Source organism: Bactrocera latifrons, unplaced genomic scaffold, assembly GCF_001853355.1.
Source record: "Bactrocera latifrons isolate USDA-ARS-PBARC rearing strain unplaced genomic scaffold, ASM185335v1 scaffold_74, whole genome shotgun sequence".
Taxonomy (NCBI): domain Eukaryota; kingdom Metazoa; phylum Arthropoda; class Insecta; order Diptera; family Tephritidae; genus Bactrocera; species Bactrocera latifrons.
Genome location: NW_017537423.1, coordinates 1,210,763 through 1,223,006, shown reverse-complemented (window position 1 = coordinate 1,223,006; position 12,244 = coordinate 1,210,763).

The window sequence follows — 12,244 nt, the reverse complement described above, 5'->3', positions numbered from 1 at the left end:
AATTGCAAATACTCAGAAACATAAAAATAGTCTAAATACAAATTTAATAGAGTTGCCAACTTTAATGCGCAAAAACAAAAGTACTTTTGCAGCATTAATTAAAAATAATAATTTATTTTGAAATTTAAAATGACAAGTATTTAAAAATATATTACAGCAAAACTAGGTGTAAAATTTTTAACAGGGTTGCCAAATATTATTTTAAACGAAATTATAATTTTAGGGTTGCCATAACAATTTAACTGGTTTAGCTGTAATTTTAAAATTCAATATCGAAACTAATAAAAAATAAATTTAAGACTTAAATTAAAAGATTAAATTAACTTTATTTTTTGTATCTCAGTGCTGCCAGTTGTTTTTAAATAAGTTTGTTTGAAGTTTTGCAAAACAAATTCCGTCAAATCGTATCATTGCCAATACTTAAGCCTCCAATAAAATACAGCGTTGTTAAAAATATATTAATTGAAAAGGTAAAATATAGGCTAGCCAAACATATATTAATTAAGAATTAAATAATAGAGTTGCCAATAAATTTTAGCCCCCTTTACTTCAAATTTAACGTGTAAGAACAAAATCAAATTGAAACACAAAATTGAATTAAAAATCTTTATCAGTGTTGCCACCTGGTTTTTAAATAATTTCGTTTGACCAATTTATATAAAAGCAAGGGTATAAGAATATTTTTGATAAATTATTACACAGCCTTGCCAGCTTGTTTTAGAACAAAATATTTAAAAGTAACATTTCTAATTTGTAAGTTACACGCAGTTATGAAAAAATAAAAAATAACTTATAGCCAAAATAGAGTTGCCATAGTTTAAATAAATTTTATCAGTAAAGAATTGTCCGCGCAATTTTGAAATAAAAATGTGAAACAATAAATTTCCAAACAAATAAAATTTTTTAAGGATCTGGCAACTCAACTTAATTTTTGTTTTGCATTTGGTTGGAAATTTAATGTAAAATTCAAATATTAAATTTAATAAAAAAATAAAGTAGAGTTGCCAGATCTTTATAAAATTATGATATAAATTGTTTTTTTTAATTATAAAAACAGTTATCGGGACAAAAGTAGTAAATTTTTACAATTAACCCTTCAGCAAAGAACAGAAAATCGTTGCCAGATTATTCAACCTCAAAGGTTTAACCAAGCTCATTGTGTATGCAACTTCGGCCGCACAAAAGTTTGCAAAATCAACTCACATTGCAGACAAAATGCAATAAAATACAATATGCCATTTCGTCAGCACTCTTGTAGGCGCAATATTTCCAAACTTCTTTTCTTTCTTATTTCCCGCGGCAGTTAACATTTTTCCACAAGCTCATTACGATTTGCAAACGGTAATTCAATTAAGTCGTCAGCGAAATTTTCATAATTCAAAGCACGCACGCGCACTGGGCAATTGCCGCAAACCAAGTACATACATACATATGTACATAGATAAGTGGCTTGTAACAGCCGCTTCAGCGCATTACTTTTCTGCGCACGCGCAACCGCTTTTAACGTCAGTTGCGCCAGCTGAGCAGTTGCATTACTCCACTTATGGCAGTTGTAATATCTTCTATTGCCACTTAAAAAATGCATGCTGCTTTTCATTTTCGAACAGTATTTACTGCTAATTCTATTGTTTGTTTCTATTGTTTCCAGTGTCTACGATGTAGCAATACTTTTGCTGAATAACAATTTGTGGTACACGAATTTCCCTTGTGGAGTTGGATATTTTGTGGGAATACTAAAATGTCACAATTGAAACGAGAGAATGGGATGTAGAGTGCATAATCATTAGAGTGAAAAAGGAAGAAATTAAAATCTCAACCCTTGTGAAAGTTCTGGAGGCCGTCAATTGCCTTAGTAGAGATTAAAAAACTGAAATAAGTCACTGAAAAACTCTGAAAAACAAAATAGTTCGAGCAGTCAAAGCTCAAGCTTTGGACTCGACTTCGTATCTTAAGTTTAAGAGTTTAAAAGTATCCAAGTCGATAATATAAAACTCTGACCATTAACGAAAGCTCTTGAGGGCTATCAAGACTGTTTCTTCTACTCATAAGGAGACCTGAGATCGGTTATGATGAATAAAATAAAAAAAAAACAATGAAAATCGAAAAAGTTCATTACTGTGTCCTCATTTCCAAGATGGCTTAAGAAGAATTTGGGATGAATAAGTATCATATATCACATATTATCAAATATCTTCAGTACTGAGAACCGAGTTCCGAAGCTGGGTCACGAAGTTGTTTCTTACTTCATCATCATATTACATATTCTGAAAGATCTTCAGCCCACCGAGTTCTTAGGCGGAATACTTAAATCTCGGAATCTCGTGGCATAATAATGTCGAACACATTTTGAAAGTTCTTCAGTACTGCGAACCGAGTTCCAAGCTCGGTCAAGAAGTGGTTCCTTCATCGTTTAAGAAATCCTAAGTTCAATGATCGTAATACATTGCCCAAAAGACGGTAGAAATAATCTTTGCGAACATCGGGAAGAACTTTATACCATCTGAGATCCAAGATCCACTGCAAAGAGCTAGCATTGGAGCTCTCTATACGCTTATTAATATCTAACATGGATGTGGATCGCAGTTAACTTTAGCGATTTCTTCAGTTTTCCGAATTCCGAAGGTCATACTCTTTCAACTACAACAATAGTAATTTTGGAGTTTAGGTCCTAGCAATCTTAAATCTAGCCGTTGGGATCAACCAGGAGAGCAGAACTGACTTAACTTGGAAAAGATTAAGCCTTAAAAAGTAACAATCAAAATCAGCACTATTTCTTACATCTGAACTTGGTGTGAGCAATTCTCAACGGACTAATATTGAAAAACGTACAAATGAGGCCGTTGGTTCAGCAGAATGAAATATGCTAACAAACTTTTAGCTCTTTCAAACTCTAAGCTTCAGCGTTCGCATTATAGTTGAAGATTATCCAATAGATATTGTTGGAAGCAACTTCAGACAACTCGAACAATCCTAGACTACACAATAGCGCTGATTTTCCGCATATTTTACAAGCTCTTCAATCGCTTGATTTGCGAAAACAATCACTCTTACTCTAAATCTTACTTTCCATTAACCCAATCTAAACCCGGATGACAAACAGAAGATATGTAAAGCATGAACGCAAAAACAAAAGGCCACTCTCAGATAAAGTGAGGCATTTGCTGACCCACTGCGGACGCTATCGAAGTAGTTTACATCTTAATTTGTTGTTATTATTAAAACTTACCGTTTTACATCGCACTTGCTTGTTGCTCGCGGTTGCATTATGCGCCATTGCACAACACGACGGATAAGTGAGGTTAGATAAGGTCACTCGTGAAACGGTCACTGTGCTGCGTCGTAGCGATTTTGTTCGAGTGCTTTCGATTTTTGCAAATTTTTTATGGTTTTAAGTTTCACAACACTTCCTGCAACAAAGAAATGGAATGTTACTAATTTGAGTTAAAATAGAAAAGAATATATACATATATGACATAAGCTCCAGACTTAGAATTACTTTAATAACAGCTGATAAAAAGGTTAGGGGAGCAAATCATAAAATTACACGAAAAAGTATACGAAAGTTAGCTGAGACGCACTCCAGTTGTTGAACTGGACAATGCTTAGCCAAGACACACACCATAACTTATACGACTTCGCTGAGATTTAAACCTATTTCTAGAATAACGTTTGGTTTAAGGAAGAAACGATTTTTGACACACTTTTCTGAAGTTTGGAGTCGTCTAATCTTACAAATCGGGATAAAGTTTCAAAATCTATAATATAAACGTCCAAGAGAATGTATTCAACTTGAGTATAACCTCTATCATCAGTATTTCTTCTAGAATCAGCTCACATAGTAAGATAGGTATGATTTTTAGTATATCAAGACTTTCTAGAACATCGATTGCTTTAATAAAATGTACTAATTCCTTACCAAAGCAGTTCGAAATCCGACCAGCTCCACTTTCTAGTTTATTTTCAATACACGTTTTTTAATTAACAATCCTTCAAACCGACCAGTATGTAGTACATGAACGCAATCAGCGTGCAGACTTATGTACATATATCCCGGCGCATCCGACTCAAAGTATCAATGGTGTTTAAAAAACAAATGGCAGAAAGAGATATGACAGCGCGAAAAAACCCAAAAAAAATTGCCAATATCTAGCAATTTCTTTTTAATCTGAGAGGCTAAAATATCTTTGTACAAATATGGTCATACATACGCTATCATGTGACCACATGAATGTATGTCCTGCTGTCGACACGCAATCGAGCGGAAGCGGCTACTATGTGGTCGTCACGTAGCCACTTACAAGTTAGCGTACAGTACAGTAATGAACATAGAAATAAGGACGCCAAAAATTATACAGTTCAAAGAGGAGTTTAAGAGCTTTTATTGGTAACGAAGTAATATTTTTCCGAAGCCGCTCCTTGGGAACACAACTGAGTCTGAATTTGGAGTTTCGCAGCTCTCTACAATAATACCGCCATGTATAACGGATTCGATTAAATTAGGAGGGTCCGTCCGCCTATTTTAAGCTAAACAAAGAGGTCTTAATTTCTAATAGGAGCCTTTGAGTGAATCAAACCTTCGGAAAGTGGTTTGACAACGGAGGACCTTTCTTCCAAGAAATTTCATTTTTCTTTGTCGTTTAGACGGCTTTAAGACTAGTTCGTTTTGCACGGAGCTTCAAAAGGCATCGTAGCTGGAGGGAATTCTTTATTTGCTTTCAAATTCGGTATAGCGCTCGCTCATCGAATCGGATTTCCTAAGATTTACTTACATTTTACTGAAATTATGAAAAAAAGCGCTCTCAGCTGTGTGTAAAATCGACGAAAATCTCATTATCTGCTAATAACCGATGATTATATTAAACAAAAACTTTACAGACTGCTTCAGCTTAGTATCATACTACCTTATTTCTGGCAATATTCGGAAAAGTCAAAGACGTTCTTTATCGTCCGCCTTGTGTTCAACTTTAACTGAGTGATATATGAAATTTGAGGTCTGGAACACAGAATTTAGAAATCGAACAAAGTATCATTACATTTGGTCTGGTGTAAATGGACTTATTTCTCAAGAGATCTTTAGGAACTTCAATCTGAAGCTCAGAATTTCAGAATGGAAGCAGAAATTTCATCATTTAGTGTTTCGGAACACGTATTATTCACAGTTACGTAGAGTCAGACTCAACCTTCGATACCTTGCTCCAATAACTGACTCACCAGCTGCCTTCGTATCCAAGCCCTTCACAATATTTTCCAACAATTCCGCGCAATTGCTCGATTTTCACATATCCTTTGCTTGGCTGTCATGCAAATACCACTGTTCATTCGTAGACTTTTGTAAACAGACCAATGGAAAAAATGTGGGATCATGGCGGAAAAAAATACGCACGTTGCAAGCTGCAATATTGTCCATATTGCGACAGGGCACAAGTGCTTCGTACATACATTTATCATACATTTATATATGCACATATATTTTTCATTATTCTTTCTGACACAGAGAGCTTCAAGCCGCTGTCTACAATGAAGCTTCGAAGCTTTCACTTGCCACTTTACACTTGCCACAAAACGCACTTCATGCCACGCTGCTATCAAGAGCTTGTACCAAACTGCAGCTGCTTCCTTTTTGCCAACGGCCTCTGAGCGCTGACAGCGCACTTTCCTCGCCAAATCTCTTTCGTTTCCTTCCACAACTTTTTTGTTGTATTCGCTGTTTGCCATGTGCTGTATATTATGCACTTTATTGCGTGTTGAAAGCGTAATAAAATTGGATTATATCGATATATTTACATATATTGCCGCCATAAGCGCTGCCATCCTGCATCCGGTACGCCAGCCTCCCCACCAAACTGCCGGTTTGCCTGCCAATCGCTTGTCTACCGGCTCGGCGTACTATTTGTAGTGAGTTTCCTTTTTGCCGATTGCTCTTTACTTATGTATGCACATTTATTTATGTCTGTATTTTACAGTTATTGCATGCATCGATTTCTTTTCAGAATTGCAAATTCTCACTTGCGAGCTCCGATTGGCGTGGTTTATTATTTAACGAGTAAAAGGCGAGTGTGAAATTCGATACGCAAATTGGCGAAGTGTGGATTATTTCAGTGAATCCTGTTTATTTATTATCATTCGATTTATCACTACTCACGCAGTTAATGGAGAGTCTACTCAGGAACCGACTGTTGCTTCAAGCTTTATATCTCATCAGTACGGATTTGCACTGAAAGTTCAAGTTTTTCATAACCTCTTTGATGTTTGGAGTCGATCATGAGTCATAACAAGAAGCTACTTGATTTTGGAGTTCTCTTTGGGACGAACTATCCTACACTTTATGCAGCCAATATTATTTAAGGATCTCTTCATCTACTTCCGTGAATGTTTCCATAGCTCCGTCGTTAAGCTACATGAATTTTGGGCTCTCTGGGTGACGAACCATCCAACACTTAACATATCATTATTAAAGGATCTCTTCTTCTACTTCAGTGAATATTTCCGTAGCTTTGTCGTCGGAGTAATCTCGGAATTTCTCTTTATGTCATTCCTGCTCATTGGAATGCAAACGCTCCTTCAAACGCTTCTTCAAGTTGTATCCATATTCCATTTGTCAGTAAACCATTGGATCCCACTGAAGTTCAAGCACGATCACTTGTTTGAAGGTGTTTGTCAAAGTCACGCTCAATTTTTTATGAAACTCCCCGCTATGCTTCTTACTTAAGTCAAACTATCGGCAGTAGCTGGCTAGGCCTCGAAAATATTTATTTAGCAATTCAAGCAGAAAATCAGTTGGATTTTCCCTAATGCCCAAGACATTAGCAGCGCGTCAAAATGTCTAAACTTGTATTAGTACGAACCAGCTTAGGTTGGATTAACTTGTGGAGCTGTACTCCCCGATGGAAATCAAAAAGTTTCTACTTCAAAAATCGGTCTTTCGTAACAACATGAACTCTGAAGTATGCATCGAAAGATCTAAATGTCTCGATGAAGCGCTTTGAGTTTTCTGGATGGATATTACAACCTTACATTCCTCCGAAAAACTTTAACATTTTCCTGGAGAAACACGGCGATGACATTCGAGGAAGTTTTATTATAAATTATAATATACGAGGATATTGGGCTTAGTACCAACATCACTTTAAAAGACGGAGGAAGCTCATTGTCAGGAAACGAGCAATAAATCAACTGTGGGAAACATTAGAGAACAGCTACAAAGCTCAAGTCTTAAAAGCAAAGTTTATTTCAGAATACGATATCGAAGAATCTACTAATACAACCGCTAAGCTTGTATCCGTATATTTGTAATATTTTGGGTGAACCACAGCCAGAAAACAACACCTTTCAGTGTGAATAAAACAGACCGTGAAAAAGGCAAGGGCGTTTGAATAGACCAGAAAACTAAATTTTGAAACCTGAAAACTGTGGACTAAGAACTGAGTTTGGTTTTTTAGAGTTGAGCTGTTTAGTCGAAAAGACCGAAACCCAAAATGCTGTCTTACTCTGACTGCGACTCCTCCTTTTTAGCAGCATACCAAATGTCTGTCAGATGCTTGCGCAATGAACTGTACCGACTGAATTGTATTGACCAAGCTTGAGAAAAATCTCGCCTTATTTTGACACGAAACCTCACAAGACAATATTGAGTTCTGCTCAACAAATTCAAAACTTTAGGTAATTCGCTAGTGTATGCCTCCCACGCGCCTCAAATCATGTTTGCATAGCAAGCAACTCATCAGCATATCTTCTTCACTGCACATTGAGAGAATGGCATCATGAAAGCATCACGAATTAACCGTGACCATCTGGGGAGGTCGTTGTGAAGCATATTCCCAAAAAGAAGTACAAATTTTGCCAACTCCACGGCTCAATGTCGAATCGTCAACAATAGAAGGGTGTGAATGGGGAAAACGAAGAAGTAACACAATAACAAATGGCAAAGTGGTTACATAAGATCTTCACAAACAATACAGAAGCTGGCGATGAGACGCCGAAGTTTAACCAACAAAACCGCCAAGCGGCGAAGTCACCGATGTGTCTAGAACCCAAACGCAACCGCGCTGTTGGCAATCAGCAGTCGCAATCAGCCGCCAGTTAATTGCATTTGAGCGAGTAAAGTCTTCGTGCATTTGGGGCTAAGTGTCTTGGTGGCAGTCAACCTTCGTTTGCTTGCACAGCGAGTTCAACGACCGTGACAGTTTCTTGATTTAGTTATCTTATTGCAGCTTTTGTACTTTGGCACTTTGGACGCTGATTTGCAGCAAATACTGGTTTCGAGTAACTATTTGCGTAGCTTTTCAGTCTGTTGAATGTATGGTAAGTTTGAGCTCGCGTCTACTTGGCATTCACTTTATTCTTCTAGTGTATTCTTTTTTCGGAGCGAATTGTGAGCCATTCACCAAAATAATATATGTGCTGCACAGAAAATAATCGCAAGTAGAGTAAATGTACTATGGCATCGAGCAGACATATTGGTAAGAAAGAGGATTTTAGAAGGTTCAGCGAAGCTTGAGGTTTTTTTACGGAGATAAGACCAATATTTGGAACCCTTCGGAACTAATTGTGCCCCATACAGTATATATTTATTTGTGGATGAACAAAATGACTGCAACACGCTCCGGCACGATAAGTCCCAGTTCTGAAGACGGCTTGAAGTTTTATTGAAGAAGATACGACTAATATTTGGGACCCTTCGGAACTAATTATGCTTCAGTCAGTATAGATACATCTGCGGATCAACAAGATGTCTGAACCAGGATAAGTACCAACTTCGGTGCGTTCTCCGAAGATGATTCGCAGCCTTTTGAAATGAAGCTGATTGTACAATGGCTGGTAAGTATCAAATTAGTTATAAGACTTCCAATTTGTTACCAAAAGAAAACTTTCATATTGTCGTCGCGTCCGTTTTTGTTGTGAGGCTTAACAGGACAAGGTCAAATTAAGACAATTCCATAAACCACCTTCATACCCCTTCTGCTGTGAAGCTGAAAAGCTATGAATTTTTCATCAGAACTTTCGGAAATCTTGAGGTTAGCATCAGGCCTACTAAAGTTAATTTGATTTTGTGACATTTCCAGAAACGTAAATCAGATACTTGCTTCTAAGTTGCACACCGTAGTTCCTTCAAACTTGCTATTGCCATTCCCCTTGCGGTCACTCATTTTGGATATGGTTCCACGGAAAGTTCAGTCCGAAAACTACGAGTTCGAGCTTTAAGTACCACTCCTGGAGAGTTTCTTATAGTCAATGCAGAGCTGGATTGTGAATTATTCTCTATAAGTGGAATGTTCGAGGGACAATATCTTAATTTTGTATACGTTGAAATGGCCTTAACGACCCCGCATTGCTGGGAATTTCGGAACTGCAAAGTAAACTGAGCTGAACTTATTAATCACTAGACAAGTCAAAGATTGGTAGTTGTTAACGAAAGGACACCATCTGATTGTCGCTTGAGCTGAGTCAATTCAGATCTTCAAAGATTGTACTGTCTACGAAGCTAAAGATTTCGGAAACATCGCAAGATATCACATTTCTCACCTAATCTAGTAAGGCACTTCTTCATCTCAAATTGTTCTCCCACCCATTTTAGGAAGGAAATCTCCTAACAAGAGAGCGGAGAAGAACGGAATGATCTGCGGACGAAACAACATTAATGCAGCATGTAAGTCCAATTATCTTCAAGGGTTCCCTAACTAAGCCGTTCTCCCTTATCACGATTATTTACATCGCCCGCGCTTTCTCAATACTTTTATCTCATGATATCAAATGGACAAGTCCGTCTGTTGTTCACTTTTCATTTCATTTATTTCTAATTTCAATGTAAATACTTACTTCTTTTTTTCCCATGTTGGTCTGTTTTCCACTTGTTAGCTAGTGTTTGGCTTCCACTAATCCAACCAGATAGTAGTCAGACAATTGTGGCCAGAAAGTGTAGTTGCATGCGGTTGCAACACATGTCAACCAAGACAACGGACAAACAAACCGACAAAATACGAAGCGAAAAAAGCAACAAAAGCACTTTGTTGCAATTGTAATAGGTTTTTGTTGCTGGCAGCCGATTGTTGCAATTTCAGCCACAAGTATGTGTCTACTTTGAGCGCTCAAATTGCAGCCGTTAGCTGGAGGTAAAAAGCCAGTGCAACAAAGTGATGTAAATTTATTTATTTGGACGCTTTAAAAGCAGTCGGTGAATGGAGAAGACATGTGAGGAATGGTTACTTGGTTGTGTGGAATGTACGAATGGGCAGCATAAGGGCGAAAGAGACAAGGCAAAGATAAACAATAGAACGGGCGAGGTCCGAAGCCAAGCGTATATTTTATTAACTAAAGTGAGACTATGAAGACACAGCGAAGGCGAAGTGTGAAAAAAAAAATATGATAAGAGGAAAACTACGAAAGAACAAGTGGGCGGAGAGACAGATTGAAGTTAAATAAAGGTCTCTGACAAGCGGCCAGGGACGACCGATGCATTAGCTCTGCATATTTGATGAATGAGGTGGAATGATGGCTTCGAAGTTCCAAAACCCAGAATCAGAGGCATCTATATAGCTTAAATAATAGTAAAATCTAATATTAGGCGATGGAGTCATGGATGCGAAGGTTCAAACCCCAGAACCAGAGATAACCACATAGTTTGAAGAATATTTATAAATAATATTAGGAAGTTTTCTTGGCAGATATTTACAACGAGAGATCCTTAGGTCGAGTTGATTCCAAACCCAAGCTCTCAATCCGTGATATCTAGATAGCTTGAAAAATAGTATTAAAAACTTTCTTTCTGCGAAATTCGAATAAGAGAGATCTTAAGGCAGTGGTTTAAGACGAGAAATCCTCAGGTCGAGTCGAGTTGTCCGGCTTAGGCGAAATAAAAAAAATTATATAGACTGTATGATGACTACGTTATCAAGAAAAGCGGATCCAAAATATGGAACTAATCGCCAGTCAGTCTAGAAAAGACTCTAAAGTCTATAAAGAGATGACAATAGACGGAAACTAGATCTTCAACTATGGCAATATGTCAGGCCTTATAAGATTTGAAGGATAAAATGGGGAGGAATGCCTCATAAAGCAAGGAGAAAGGCAAAAGAAAAGTAGATGATTTCAGTGTCTGACTGGGAATGGTGTGGTACAGAGACATTAGACGATTTTTCCAGACTAAACTGCAAACACATAATATATGGAGGGATATGACTAACCTCAGCAATGTTGGCTCAAAACTCTCTCTAAGAGTTGAAATATGTTGGACATACTAGACGGAAACATAGAACCAGTAGAACAAATAATGAATTATGGAAAATCGAAGAAAAAAAGCGAAGGGACTAAAAATATAAAACAAAGCAATACACTTTCCTCACTGGAATGATACTGAATGAGTATAGCTTAATTTGTACAAAAAAGCGATCCACTGAACGAGCTGTAGCAGTAAGACTACCCGAGAGCTCAGAGTCCGTGAAACAACGATCAAACGGCTGATCAAATGCTAAAATAACTGATCATGCAAAATGGAAAATTTAAGACACAAATCAATGAATTAAAGCAGACGAAAATGTAAATTGTACCAATGTGTAGAAGTTGTCGCGACAGGAAGAAGGCGGCGGCGGTGGTGCTCGTCCGGTCGCCCAATTGCCAAACAACTCGAGACTGGTCAAACGGCAGGCAACAACCGAACGAGCCTATCGACCGATCGACCGACTTGGCGTGTGCTGTTGCTCCAGACATTTTTTGTTTCTGTTTTTGCACATAGTTCAAAGCTCGTTTTGGGCCGTCAGCCCAACTTGCAATCGTCAGCTATAGGTGGGCAAGTACAACAATAATGTAACAAAAGATTTAGCTGCGGTGTTGGCCGCTCTAATGTCTGCTGTTGCTCGATCGTTGCGCGTCGATGCAGTTTTCAGTTGCGAATTTTACTTTCATCCGAGCGGTTGGCTTCGAATCGGCACCAGAGACGGTGATTAACTGTGGTTTTGGAATTCGTTGTATTATAACAACAACGAACGGTTTCGGAGTGCAAAAAAATTAAAAATAAACAAAAAGAAAATATAAATGTGGGTGTTATGTAAATTTCAAACCAATGAAAGTTGAGGAAATTTTTAAAGATTAAATAATTTCTAAGCAAAATGGTTTAAAAATTTGAGGAAATATTTTGGGACCTATAAAAATTGAACGCCAAAGGTATATTGAGAAAAAGTGTTATAAAAAAATACAGTGAAAATAAAAAAAATAGTGAAAATATTGTAAAAAATAATAGAAATATTTAAAC